Here is a 15,933-nt window from a genome sequence, read left to right on the forward strand (position 1 = left end):
TGGAAAGTGGCAATGTCAGTGAGAATAGGACTAGTAAAACTAGTAAATGCAACCATGTAATAGTCCTGACTCCATACCAACAAAACCAAATAATAAGCTTGTAAGATGTTAAAAACAATGTGCAAACTGCACAGTTCACAAGCCAAACACAGAGCTAAGGATAAACATGAAACTCAAATCTCTCTAAATTAGTCCCAAAGTTACTAGAATCAATGCAAGTGTTTACAATCTATTAATGCAAACTGCAAATTTAACTTCACTCAGAACATCCAACCATATGAAACTACAAAAAATTGGTTGATCATATAACTACACTCCATGAAATAAAATTCCAAAGATTAAATATTTGAATTCTTTTAGACAACTTGAGAGATTCCATGTCAATGTAATATACAAAAGTTGGACCAAACTCATAGAACTCTAGGTTTTGAAGGTAAACCCTAGCCTCCTTTGAAATCAATATCTAGAATAACCCAATAGCCAATTGTTAATTGCCCAACATATATACCCATGGTAAGAAGTGGAAAGCATTTATACATCAGAAATGGTAATAAAAATATATTCGTGGACTTGAATCTATATTTCATTAAAAGGCCCATCTCAACACATGTTAACAGGGGACTATAATACAAAATGGCAAAAGAAAAAGGTTCTCGACATACTGGTGAATGGGCTTCAAATATCTAATGGAGCACCCTTTAAGATCACAAGAAAACATGTAAATAAGCCAATTCTCCTGTGCAATGCAATTTACTGCTGGCTGGTCTAGATTAACTTGGATCTGATGGTGTTCATCTTTTTCATAAATGCATGTGCCTGCACAACAGCTCTGAATACTGCTAGCAACAAGTTAGCTGGATGGCGAAGGTTCTCAAAGATTCAAAACTGAGATTGCTTTTGGATTAAGGTTGCACCACACTTGTTGCAGCTTGCCCATGCAATCCAGGTGGAGTGCTAGTAGGTCCTGCGGCTAATGGGACTGAAGGCTGGTGGATAGAAATTGGAGGCATTTGACCAGAATGCACAACAGTTGAACTCACAGAAGTTGATTTTGCATGTTGCATTGCATTTACACTGGATGCCAATCCACTGTTCTGAGTTCTAACACCAGAGGATAGTGTCATAGACAGGCTTAGTCCACCTAGACTGCTCATCCCTTCTGCCATATTACCTCCTGAGTTTTTCAGGCTTCATGAAACTAGATGTATAGAAGATCCCTGAAGAGAAGCATTGAAAGAGTTTTTGTTCTAAACAGAGGATGTCCATAACTAGCAGGATTTTGTAACATTTGAACTCCATTATCTAATATTGATTCAAGAAATCTGTTCAAAAGTAATCAAACAATCAGCAGCTGATCAGAAAAAGACCTATATATGACACACGCTTGGAAAGGTCTATGTCAACAGATTGCTAAATCACTAAATAGGAGTTTCACTTACAAAAACTTTTTTTTCTCAGCAGGATTTTCAGATACATTTGTAAATGTTTACTTATTGTTATGTAAAAAATTAGTTACTTTTAGGTTTATTATTTAATTTTAGATTAAATTAGACGAAAGGGCACGATCATAAGATCATGCCCTTCCCCAAAGGGTGCCCATGGCGATATATAAGCGACGAACCCCAATGTAAACAATCATCTTCTGTCAATTAATCATTAATACATATTTATATATAATTTTTTTCTGTGTATCGAGAAGTTTCCACTTCATTGGTATTAGAGGGAACGAATCCTCTCGCCTGTGTTGGGTTCACGCATCCATCCACTGCCAATCGTGATCCCTGCATCTGTTCATCCACCTCCCTGTCCATGCACTTCTACCATACAAATCCTCTGCGGGTACGCTAAAACCCTCCGTCCAGCCCGCACACCGCTCCCGCTGCCTACCGCCATTTCTAACCCACGATTCCCGTCGTTTTCCATCAAAATCGTGCCACTCGACCCTCTTGCCACCCGCTTCACCACTGCGTATGTCCGCTACACCTCCAACCCCCGTCCACATCGCTGCTCCGCCCTTCCATCCGCTGTTGGCTCACATTGTGTCCCTACAATCCGTCCGCTACTGGCTCACACCGTGTCCCTACAATCCGTCCGCTGTCCATTCTACTTCCGACTTACCATCGTATTTTGACCATGTCTGCGGTGATATTCGTTAATTTTCTTTTGAACCGTCAAGAGTTTCCATCAATCAACGTGACTGTTCCGGATAGTTATATATATTACATATAATATATATTTATATTATTAATTTATATATAACATTAATTTATATATATATATATATATATATATATATATTACATAAATTAATCTAATTATAAGTTATATATAACGTCAATTTAATTAATTAATTTTTTAATTAAAAAAAACACTTATGTCATATAATTAAATTAATTAATATAATTTAATTATTAAAAAAAAATTAAGCTGGCAGATAAATACACACCCCCACAAACCCGCTCAATGTCGACAATGACAATGGCGGATTTCCAAAAAAAATTAGTTGACGCAGAGCATAAGATAAATAACAACCATGATGAGGTCAATAAAAGATTAGATGATTTCCAGATCAAGCTTGAGGAGCACGTTGACAATATCAAAAATCTTCAGGATACGACAAATCGAATAGAAATAAAGATGGAAAATCACCGTGTCCAAACAGAAGTAGATCTCAGAGAGTCCTTAACATTGTTGAAACTTCTGTGTAAAAAGATGAATTGTACACCCGCACAACTACTACAAGAAAATGAAGAGAATCAAGAGCACAACTCATCAGATTCAACAAAGTCAATAGACTCTCACGAAAACGCTGAATCCCCAAAAAATCAGCCACACCCCACCAAGAAATGAGTAACACGACTCTTACAAACAAGCAACTCTGGGATACCTTTACCAATCAACACCCCTTTTTCGCTCAACCATTAGTGACATACCAGCGAAGGGAAAAAGTCGAGATGCCTAAATTCGATGGAAACGAAAAAAAAAATGTTGCATGGATAAATAAAGCAAAAGAATACTTTGAGATATATGACATCAATGATGATGATGAAAAGCTCAAGCACGCATCCATGAAAATGGAAGGGGAAGCATATAATTGGTATATGTGGTGGAAAAAGACAACACACGTCATTAGTTGGAGAAAATTTAAGGATGCATTCTTTAAAAGATTCCAAGGTGTAAAGAAAGAAGAGTTCTTTTCAAAACTCATCAAATTACGACAAAAAGGAAGTGTGGACGAATACACTCAAGAATGGGAGACCTTAGTAACACAAGTACCTGGGTTATCAAAATCTCGTCTAATTCAATCATACGTCTTGGGACTCAAAACCCATTTACAAGTAGAACTTGAGATGCATGACATTACATCAATAGAAGTAGCAAGACGAAAAGCAAAAACAGCTGAAAAGAAATTCAAACCAATATTTTGGTCAAAAGCGGAAAAAACATATTCAAGACAAAGAATACCCCAGTATGTGGACTCAAATAATACGAGATATGTTCCACCACATCATCGTGAAGATGAAAAATCTAATGTGGAAATGCAAAAGATAAAAGAGGGTAAATGCAAATGCTGTGGTGAGAAGTGGGACCCTAAACATAGATGTGCTAAGAGAAAAGAACCAAAGAACCTATATAATTGTGAAGCAACCAATGATTCAAACAGTGAAGATTCTGACATAGAAAGAACAGAAGATGCCCCATAATTCTCACCAGAATTAGATGATGGAAGTATTCCGCAAGTGTCATTATCAGCTATGATAGGTATATTACAACCTCAGACCTTAAAGTTAAAATGACACATAAAGAAGAACAACGTAGTGGTTCTCATCGACTCTGGTAGCACACCCAATTTTTTAGATGCAAAGGTGGCAAAGAGACTCAATATTTTTTCATTTCCCTTACCAAACATGAAAGTGATGGTAGCTAACATTAAGAAGGTTGAAAAGGTGGGGAAATGGCATAAGGTCAAATTGCAGATTCAAGACTTTAATTTAGAGTCTTCGTTCTTCACGGTACCATTAGGAGGAGTAGATGTAGTCTTAGGTATCCAATGGCTATGAACTTTAGGTACTTATGTCGCCAACCATCAAGTACAATTTATAAAATTCAAATTTGGATGTCAGAAGTACAAATTACACGGATTCCAAGCACTAGAGAATCAAATTGTATCATCATCTCAGATGATGAAGATGAGTCGAAAAGGAGCACCCGCTTATGTAGTACAATGTCACCAATTAGAAATGTTATCTGCAAATATGACCAGTGAAGAGTCACCAGAGATACAAGATCTAATTCAGAAGCATGAAAAAGTATTTCAAGACCGACCTATGAAAATGCCACCTAATAGGGAAATTGAGCATACAATAGAAGTCAAGGCAGGATCAGACCCCGTCAACATCAAGCCATATCGATATCCACATCACCAAAAAACGGAAATTGAGAGATTAAGCCAAGACCTTTTAAAGTGCGGGACCTTGATCATCTTAGAATATCTGATCAAGTGGAAGGACTTACCCGAAGAAGATGCTTCTTGGGAGAATGAAACATTTTGTCAACAACATCCATCGTTACGTATGCTTTGAGGACAAAGCATTCTTTCGAGAGGAAGGCAATGTTATGTAAAAAATTAGTTAGTTTTAGGTTTATTATTTAATTTTAGGTTAAATTATACGAAAGGGCACGATCATAAGATCATGCCCTTTCCCCAAAGGGTGCCCATGGCGATATATAAGCCAAGAACCCCAATGTAAACAATCATCTTCTGTAAATTAATCATTAATACATACATACATATATATATATATATATATATATATATATATATATTTCTGCGTATCGAGAAGTTTCCACTTCACTTATATTGAGAAGGCAGAACTGCATGGATTTTCAGATACATTTGTAAATGTTTACTTATATTGAGAAGGTAGAACTGCATGGATTTTCAGATACATTTGTAAATGTTTACTTATATTGAGAAGGTAGAACTGCATGTGGGCTACGTCACTGATGTTGGCCACTATATTGTGCATGTAAATTGATTCCAAGAGATCTACCAGGATTAATCTTTGTGGGACCACCACCCACCGTTAATGTTGGAGAGGCAAACGACAATGTCCCAGAATTGGATGATGTTGATGAACCTAACTGCATTTGTTACTGTTGCTCCTGCTGTTGACGTAGATGAGGATTACTAAAAGATGTTTGTGGGGAATTTGACCCACGCATTTGTTGTGCATATTGAGGTAAAAACTGGGATTGTTGTACTACTTGCTGCTACAAATACAGACTATGGGTAAAAATCAATTGTTGTCGATTGAAATGAACTTGGTTATGATATGGATGGCTCTTTAATCCAACTGGTTGTCGAGACGCCACTAGTGAGACTGACTGCAATGGTTGTTGCTGGTATTGATGGTGTGCTCCTTCTGCCCATTGGAGATGAATTTTTATTGGAGACCGGAGCTAGATATTTCTATTGTGTGATGGGTCTTTTGCTCCCAATTTCAGTCCTTAATGTTGGTGTGCTCACAGACTTCAAACTGGAACATATATATATATATATATATATATATATATATATATATATGAAACCAGCCCATATTCATCTTAATTCTGGATCTATCAAGTGCCAAGAGGGATCAAATTTCTCGAGGTGCAAACATTTTCTCAAGTTTTGCACTCAAAAAAGAGGTTTGCACCATGAGAGATTTGATCCCTTTCAGCAATTGATAAATCTGAAGTTAAGATAAATCTAGGCTGGCATAAAGTAAAACCAAAAATATATTCAACCACAAAGAGATACCAAAAATCATATTAGATATCTTTAAATTGCTTGAATCATAATGAATCCATATATTATGCCCTCAATGAAAAGTTCTATAAAATTAATAGTTAAATAAATTCAAACAATGTCTATGTTATTCGCTTGAATTATTATACTTAAAGAAAAATATAGTATGCCCTTGATGAAAGGTTACATCGACCACATTTTCATCTTTGGTCGTACTCTCTGAAGTTTGCGTACCATTTAATGTTTTCTCAATATTACGCTTCATCATTAGTGTTTAATTTTGATATGAACACAATGAGATAAAATAGTGAGACACTAACAGAATAGAAGAGTTCAAAATTCTTGTAGTCAACTGGAGAAGTTAAAGGTTGAGGTCTATATCTGTTTTACCCCATGTCTGGCATAGGCATCATTTAGAAAAACACAAGGAGAAAGACTCTGTTTGGACAATCATATTCACAACCCAAGAAAATAAGTAGCCTGTGTTGGATGTGGATCTCCTACATTGAGTGCTTTGCAAAATGGTGACTAGACTGCCCACTATTAAATTTGTATGCAACACAGGTTGCATAATATGCTTCCTCGCTGCCAAGTTGAAACTACACTCATTAAATGATGGTTAACAATAGAGTTAAGGTATCTAAATTCATAATCCATAACAGGGTTGTGTGGAAGCCGCCCCCTCCCCCCCCCCTTGCGTTCCCACTCTGAATTCACGCTCCACTCAGGAGCTATTCGGGAGCTAGTCCCTGCAAAAAAAAACGATCCCTATTTTTTCGGGAGCGTTTAGGGGAGCGTTCGCTCCTTGACCACTCCCGTACGCTCCAAGAGCGATTTTTAAGAAGGGGAGCGATCACTCCCGAACACTACCCCTCTTAAAAATCACTTCCGTCCGACGCCGAAAAAGAAGGCCACACGACCGAGAGAGAGGGGCGACGACCGACAACAGAGAGGGGGAGGAAAGGGAGAGAAAGGGGAGGGGGAAAAGCATAAAAAGACCCTCTCCCTCCCATTATTCACTTCATCCATTAGAGAGCAAGAGAGTTTGGAGCTTGGAGAGAGGGGCTTGGAGAGAGCAAGAGAAAGGAGCTTGGGGGAGCTTGAGGAGCTTGAGGAGCTTGCAAGGGGAGATTGGAGCTTGGGATTGAAGGCCAAAGAGGTAGGATCTACACTCTAATTTAGCATTATTTTTTTATGTTCATTCTAAGTTGTAGGAAACGTTGGAGAAGGGTCTGTTTCTGGCCAGAAACGAAACGGAAACGAGGATACTCGTACCGTACGGCCTAAAAACACATTTTCAGCCATACTGGCCTGTTTCTCGAGGAGGAAACGTGGCCAATACGGCTGGAAACGTGTTTTCAGGCCGTACGACGGAGTTTCCTCTTCTAACTTGACTTTTTATTGTATTTTATTTTTATTTTTTCGCTTTTAATTTTTTATTGGGCGACTAAAATATCTTCTAGATGCCCCTCAAGTTATAAAAAAGAGGATTTTTTTGAGTGGGGCAGCCTAATGTTCAAGTCTATGGCCCTAGTGTTGATATGCAGTTCATGGTAATGTTAAATTTTTAAAGTAAAAGTGACATTCTCCTTTATTTTTCATTCCATCATTTTACTTAAATTTTTAACATTACCATGAAATGACTCAGGATGTTTGAGAGTGGTTTCACCCTCATTGGATTTCATATGGAGAAAGTAGAATTTTAGATCTCACTCAAAATCCAACAGACTTATCTGTTTTTCAGGATTTCAAGATTGGGGGGATTGCAATGTTTCCATTGGATTTTGTCATGTACTAAGGTATGGAACTTGTATTGAATCAAAAGAACCAAGCCCTCTATGCAGAGGAGACTCCCAATAATAAAGAGCACGTAGGATACTAGGGTATGGAACTTGTATTTAATTAAAAGCACTAAGTTCGTTCGACTATGTAGGAGGAGACTCCCAATCAAGCACGAGACAAGAAATTAGAAATTTCTCGTGGTTGATTTTGGATATTTCTATTTTCATTATGTGATCATTCACGAGTAAATGTGATGTAAATTTAGAGACTTATAGTTTATGCATTGACAATTGACAATTTAATCATAATGTAATAAATTAAAATGTATCATATATGCTTTATGATTGCACATATTTCTTAAATGTCCTAATATATATATATATATTGCGTTTCCCCGTTTCCAAAATTTGGGGGGGTCACGTTTCGTACCCGTGCCCGTTTCGGAAAATCGTACCCGTTTCCCCGTTTCGTGCAACTTATTGTTCATTGCTAAAAAAAAAAAAATCTCTATTTCTCATTCCCACTACATTTTTTTGCAGACTCAAAACTTCAAAGTTCAAACATCCTGGTTATATGGCTTGCCATTTTCTTCTTCTTGGTTCCTTTTTTGGTTATTATGGTATTGGAGAGTAGGAAGGTTAATCATGATGAAAAAGAAGATGAGTGGGTTATATTGGATTTAATGAAAACCCTAGAGAGAAGTACCTTGGTGAGGAGGAAGAGAGTGAATATGATGAGGCCCAAAAAACTAAACAAGACCAAACCCCATTGTGGAAATATGTTTCTAGGCTTGAAGGAGGAAAAGGGGGTGGAACCACTAAATTTACATGCCCCCATTGCAACAAAATTTACACAGGTTCATACACCCGTGCCAGAAGGCACCTCTGTGGGAAAAGGCCATGGGATGAAGATAAACCAATAGGAATCAAAACTTGAGCAAGTGTGTCAACAACAAATAGAGCCAAATACATAAGGGAAAAGGAGGAAGCCCAATACAAATCTAAAAAATCAAAGGGTTTCTTATAACATAGCTCACAATCACATCAACATGCACAAAAAACTCCTTCAGCATCCTCCCATGGCAGTGGATATGGAGGCACAGCAACAAACATCTCTTTAAGGCATAGAACCATATCAAATTTCATTGATGAAGGGTGTAAGAATGATGTGGATTCAAAAATTTATCAATTTCTCTATGCATGTGGGATACCATTCAATGTTCTTCGCTCACCTTATTGGCATGAAATGGCTTCTGCCATAAATGATGCCCCTAAAGGATACAAGAGCCTTGGGTATGACAAGGCTAGAACCGTTGGACTTGATCATGAAAAAGCAAAATTATCACATTCTTTGGGTAGAACGACAAATTCTTGGACTAAGCATGGGGTGTCCATTGTATCTGATGGATGGACAAATGTAAAAGGAAAGTCACTGATAAGTGTTCTTGCTATGTCTGTTAGTGGTGCCATCTTGCTTTCAGCATATGATTACTCAAAGAAGTTCAAGACCGGCATCAACATTGCAAAACCATTATTTGAAACAATTGAACGTATTGCGCCATACAATGTCATCTCATTGATAATGCTGCTAATTGTAAGGCAGTGGGAGCAATTATTGAGCATAAATATCCCAACATATTTTGGTTCGGGTGTTTGGTTCACACAATGAACCTTTTGATGCATGATATTATTAAGAACAAAAACCAACAATACAAATGGATTGGTGATTTATACACGAGAGGCAAACAAATGATAAAATTTATTACAAATCATAGCAATACCCATGGGCTTTTCTGCAGTGACTCAAGATTGGAGTTGTTGAAGATTGCGAAGACTAAATTTGCTAACTATTACCTCACCTTCAGACGCCTTTTGAGGGTAAGAGAGTCATTGGCTAGCATGGTATCAAGCCCACACCAGCAGGTATTAAAGGACAGGGCTACAAATGCAGCTAACAAGCAAGGTTTTGAACAAGTGGAGTAGACTGGTCTTGATGGTTTGTTTTTGGCACGTGTGAGGCAAGTATTGGAATTCACCAAGCCCATTTATAACATGATTCGTTTTGCTGATACAGATAAACCAGTGATTGGGGAGGTGTATGAGCAAATGGATACCATGTTGGGGCAAATAAAATATATTGTTCAAAAAGATGATCCCAACTTGTATACACTGATTCACAATTGTGTGTGTACACGGTGGAATAAACTTAATGTTCCACTACATGCCTTGGCGTATATCCTTACGCCAAAATACCAATGTTACCAGACTCGGAATCGGCAATAAATCGACGAGGCAAAAGAGAGAAGAGTTTTAATTAGATCGGGGTAAAATCGGGAAAAAAATCGTTGAATTCAATAAATAAAGATATACACATATATTGAATTTACCAAAAAAAAAAAAAATCATTGATATTCAATAAAGCCATGTCCAAACAATCAATAATATCAATAGATGTCCAAAATATCATGAATGAATAAGTATCTCATATATGTTATGAGTCAAAACATGATCCAAAGTACTAAGTCCTGACTTCTAACCAGTGACTACATAGAACCTGAAACATCTACTTCTAAAAGTTTACAAAAAACTGCATACTAATCAGTAAAAAGGCAGTAACTCAAATATCTTGATTGTTGTTGAAATGATATGATAATGGTTTGCTACTGAAATCTCTAATAGAGCACACACTAAAGCTACACTGGAGCACACTGCATACTACGCCTCTATTACATTATGACACTATTATGCAGAGAAAATTGAAACTAAAACCATGCCTTTATTACCTTCTCGGTGTATGAGTTGCGGGCCTAAGCAATGAAAAGTCAGTGACAAACCAATGTTTAATTTTTAACCTAACTAAACCACATAGTGAAAATGCGGGAACCCTAAAAGTTGAAACCCATGCTCACTGAATTGAGGGCTGAAAATCGCAATTAATCGGTGAGTCACAAGTCAAACTTGCGTTGACCATGAGTCAAACTCGATCAACGCGAGTTTGACTCGCCTGGAGTTGAATTGGCTCATTTGAGGGAAGAGCATAGTTTGACTTGCGATTAATCGTGAGTGATCGAAGATTCATGTTTCACTGCAAAATACTACTCTCCATCTTGGTTAGGCCAACCTGCACCTGGGGGTGGAGTTAGGGTCAAACCCCATACAGATCCAGAGGTATCTACAGGATATATGCAAGCATTAGACAAGTTGGTACCTGACAAGGAGGAGTGTGCTAATCTGCATCTTGAATTAGGCAGATACTTCAGCTGCACTAGTTTGTTTGGTTCCTTGCATGCAATGGAAGATAGAGACATATTTGATGCTCTCACATGGTGAGAAGCATATGGCAGCATGGGACTTTTGCCAAAATTGGCAAAAAAAGTTATCTCACAAGTTGGAAATACTTCTTCTGCAGAGAGGTGTTGGAGCACCTACAGCTTTATACATAATGTGAAAAGAAACATATTCGATGAAAATCGAGCAAAAATCTTGGTTTATGTGCACTACAACTTGAAGTTGTTGAGTCATTATTGTGATCGAGCTTATGAGGATCCAACATATAAAATTTGGGACAACCACCTAGAGGACAATAATTTGGAAGATGGCACTATACAGCTTGAAGAATTGGAAGCAAAACTTATTAGAGATGAAGATGAAGCAACAACAACCATGCCACCCCCAACATCCAGTAGCAGTGCCAGTGCTCGAGTTCCAAGTATCGTTCCTTTGTTGCCGCCACTTCCATGTACATCCTCACATGGAGGGCATGTGCCTTCTGGTTCTGATCGTGCGACTGTGTGGGAGGAGACTCCTAGAAGACCACCACAACCTGCTCAGAAATTAGACATTTCTCGTCGCGGCAAGAGGAAGTTGTAGATAATAGATTTACTTGTCTTTTCTAATTTCTAGTAGTTTTAATAACTGTTGACTATTTCATATTTATCATGATATTGTTTATAAACAATATATGAAAATTTAAGTTTGAAGTTTGAAGTCAGCGATTATAACTCATTGGTAATGAATTATGAATATGATGCTTCGTGAAAGTTTAAAGTTATTTCATTTCATGTTAGATATTCTTTGTTGTAATGGTTACACTTAGCTTACAAGTACAACTTTGGTGATCAATTAAGATAAATATTATATATTGAATTTTGGAAGCTTGAAACTTTAAGATTGATGAATCATGAGACTCAATATGTTGTATGTTACTAACTTGTGGACGTGGTTGATGAAGATTATAACTTCTAGATGATTGTTGTTATATGGTTCAATCTATGTTTTTATGCTTTTTATATCTAATTCATCATTCTACATGCTTTTGTTGACATATATGCATCAAAATATAAAAAATATAAATATATGTATATTATATAAAAAATCACTCCCGGAATCTCTCCCAAACTATGAGCTTTTGAAAACGTCGCTCTTGCTCCCCGTTTTCGCTCCCGCTCCCAAGTAACCTTGATCCGTAAGGACTTTGAACCCATGCAAAAAGATTTGGACAGGACATGCAAGCTACACATTATGAATGTGAAATCCAAGTGCAAACTGATGACTAGTTAATACTAGTTCAAGACTCCAACTTTAGACTCCTTAAGGACTTTCAATGCATGCAAAAAGGCCTAGACATGGTATGCAGAATGCAAGCTCTACCTATGAAAGACAAGTGCAATCTAATAACCAGCATAATTTAAGACAACCCTATATATGGAATTCTTATAAACTATTGGTAGTAATATTTCATACCCCTTAAGGACTTGGAAAGCATGCAAAAAGGCTTCGACAACACACGCAAACTACAAGCTATATCTATGAAAGACAATTGCAATATGATAACTAGTAGAAAATATGTGACACAACTCTAAAGCTACAAGACTTTGCACTAAATATAACTCTCTCAACTCCAGCAGATAAATTACTGGCAGCATACTTTTCCCTATAAATAGCTTAAACTCGTACTAGCATTCATATAAAGCATATTGGAACCAGCATGATTTTCCCCAGCATTCCCATTAGTAGGACATGGCCAGTTTGGTGTACTCCTCGCTAAGCAAGGTGTACGCTCAGTAATAGAATCTATTTTTGTAAGTTCATTTTTTGAGAAAGACAAAAAAAACCAGTGCATATATTGATGTGTTTCTAGCACTTACTCCAGTGACATTTCACTCTCTTTATAAATAAGAGTTGGATACATCGAATGAACCATTTACATAAGTCCATAAACATATATATTGTGGACACAAAACGACATCCAATTTGAGTTTTCCAAACGGAAAATCACATAGGTATCTTATATGAAGATGCATACCAAATGGATTACAAACACAACTTCGTAAGTTCCAAACATAATCGTCAACAACCTTAAAAGTGAATACCAACGTATATTAAAAAATAAACTGAAGTACTAAAACAAACATAAGTCTTAAGAAATTGCACCCCAACTAAAAAAGTAAGTTCTCCCGTACAACCTCTAAAACCCTCCCCGAAGGCGAAGGACCAAAAGGTAGATTCATTCTGAATATTGTAATCTGCAAGTGTCCTTCCATCTTCAAGTTGCTTCCCGGCAAATATCGACCTCTGTTGATCTGGAGGAATTCCCTCTTTATCCTGAATCTTGGCATTGAGATTGTCAATTGTGTCAGAACTCTCAACTTCAAGAGTGATACTCTTGCTAGTCAATGTCTTTACAAAAATCTGCACACCACCACGCAGCCGAAGAACAAGTTAGAGTCTTTACGATTTCCAATGTGCAGGCTTGTGTTGCAAATGAAGAGTTTGAGGTTCTCGAATCACAAAAAAAAAGGCAAAGTTGCTCCTTGAAGTGCAAAAGGAGAATGTTCAATCAATTAGCCTTTTTTATGACGGGGGTGTTTGAATATGAAATCAATTTATACTGAGTCTTTTGACATTGTGTTAATATTAGCTTTATAATGTTCTATTGAGGACATCCAAATTCTCATTTCCAATGACCTTTGCCCGTGTCTTTAATCTGTCACCAGCAAGATGTTCATGCCCATTGGGTTTGAAATCTGCAACATTATTAGGATACAACACATTGGCCATTCCTTGGTTTTAACTTACAACTTTTCTTAACAGAACAAAGCCTTTGGTAGACTTGCAGTTTGACCAGTAAAACCATGTGATGGGATCTGAAAATAAAACACAATACAAGATATTGCACAACAAATATCTGGATGCAATTTAGGACAAGATCCAAACAAAACAACAATACACACCGGACAAGATCCAAACAAAACAACAATACACACCTTATTCACAGGCCTCACACTCTTGCTTTGAGTGCTTATAGAGTGAATGTTAGGTTGACCTGTAGGAACCGAGTGTTATGATTGCAGTCTCTCTGATGGTTGAGCTGATTCTTTTGAATCCAAAGCAACATTCTGTTTCCTTGCCGGTGGTATAGCCTTCAAATATGGCACCTGAGAGACAGCGGCTGCTGTGGAATAGCTTTTCTTGGCCCACCTGCTGTACTTCCATTGAAGGTATTTCCATTTGCCCGATCTGCAACTGCAATTCCTGTATCCCACGAAAAAGCTGGTGTAACTTCCAATCCATGTGCTACAGGAGGATGAAAATAGGCTGGAGAAGTGAGGGGTTGTTGATAGATAGGACTGGGATAATATGGCTGATGAGCAAGAAGACCATCAACACCCAACATAGCACCAGGAAAGTATGCAGTATAAGGATTATAAGCAGGTTGAGGGTAACCATAACCTGGCATATAGTACAAGGGTCCATTTTCAGCTTGGATTCCCTGCAAGCATACATAATGCCAATGAGACAAAGTGCATACTGATAATATTGAAATATCAAACCAGCACAAAAAAGGATAGCAGTTTCATAATGTATAAGCTTTACATATTAAAAAGAAACTAAGGTGCAGGGAAAATAAGATCTTTTGTATAAGGAATCTCCAAGCCATCCATTCCAAGATAAGAACCATGCTCATCCCATTCATTCCCTACGACTTCATAACCTGCTAAGAAAAAATGATTAGACAATATATCATACAATATCAAATTTACCAAAATAAAGGGCAAAGGATATAAGTGCATTCCACACCACCACTACTATTTAATCTAAAAAAAACTGACTTGGGTAATAGAAGCCATAGTAATTAGCCCCAAGGGTTAGCCCAACTGGTCAAGTCAGTGCCTCGCCGTTCGGGAGGTCACAGGGTCAATTCTCCCTGAAAGCCCTTGGGGTCAGGTCTATGATGGCCGAGGGGCAAGATCCTAGAGATCAGCTCTAGTCTTTACATGGACGTAGCCGGCATCCACTGACCACGGGTGTCCGCGAACCACACTGAAAAAAATAAAAATAAAAAGCCATAGTAACTATTTGGCGGATAATATAACTCATTTTCCACAAAAGTTTCTTGCTCTAACTCACTGCCCTTTGTACTGGTAGAATCTCCCAATGATGTTACAAAAAAAAGTGGCATTAGATGGACTCCCCTCTGGCCCAGGTGCCTGGATACGGAAAACAGAGAATACTTTATCAAACACATAAACATATGACAACAGAATTACATTGAGAAGATTGTTAGTGATGTAGACGGTTAAAACTTTTAAATATAAACCAATGGTAGAAGTTATAATGACATGATATACAAACAAAGAAGGCTACAAACACATTATCATAATACTTAATTGTATTATTTTGAATCAAATCCTCAGCAAGAAACGGAAAAGAACCACATCTAGAGTGAACAATCAAATCGATCATTAATCTAAGAAAGTAACCTGTGATTTAGTAGAAGAATGTTCCCTAAAGAATACTCCCGTAAAATCTATAAAACTTTCCTATTCAATAAATACCTCTATGCCTCATGAGCTGAATTGGTTTTTCAAGACCTTGAAAAAGAGAACAGAGCATACAAAACTTTGAAGGACTGCTTAGGTTTCATCCTAATAAGTTAATAACTGCTAACCAAAATGAGTTACGAGTACGAATATGTTACCAACCCTAGGCCAACAGACCCACGAAGAAGTGACATTTGAGCCCTGGGTCAACATACCCCCAAAAAAATACTTGTTAAATCTTTTAACCTTTCATATGGACAATATGCAAGCAAAACCTATTTATTACATGTTCATTTGTTCGTCTATGAACTTGGACTCAAAGGCTACCAAAGGAAAACAAAAAATTCACTTTTCAGCACCCACATAACTCTAGGAATGATCTGTAATGTAAACTTGAAGGTGATGAACAAATTGCAAGTGAAATTTTATGTATTTTGGGTAATGGATCAATTTACAAAACACATAAAAAAATGATTTTTTTAACTCAGTTAATAGCAAAAACAGAGAGAAAATACCATATCAAAAACACATAACATCA

At 37.3% G+C, this 15,933-nt stretch overlaps 1 long non-coding RNA gene across 1 annotated transcript; it reads right to left on the minus strand.

Moving 5' to 3' along the window:
• Positions 1-12,885: 12,885 nt before the first annotated feature.
• Positions 12,886-15,710, minus strand: LOC149248465 (uncharacterized). The gene is made up of 3 exons (XR_016265738.1): positions 14,449-15,710; positions 13,839-14,344; positions 12,886-13,263 (listed from the first exon to the last, which is right to left on the minus strand). It is a non-coding gene; the product is annotated as an uncharacterized LOC149248465 (long non-coding RNA).
• Positions 15,711-15,933: the final 223 nt, after the last annotated feature.

The sequence above is a fragment of the Pinus tabuliformis genome, chromosome 7, assembly GCF_031772625.1.
Source record: "Pinus tabuliformis cultivar Carrire ecotype Pingquan chromosome 7, CPIR1, whole genome shotgun sequence".
Classification (NCBI taxonomy): Eukaryota; Viridiplantae; Streptophyta; class Pinopsida; order Pinales; family Pinaceae; genus Pinus; species Pinus tabuliformis.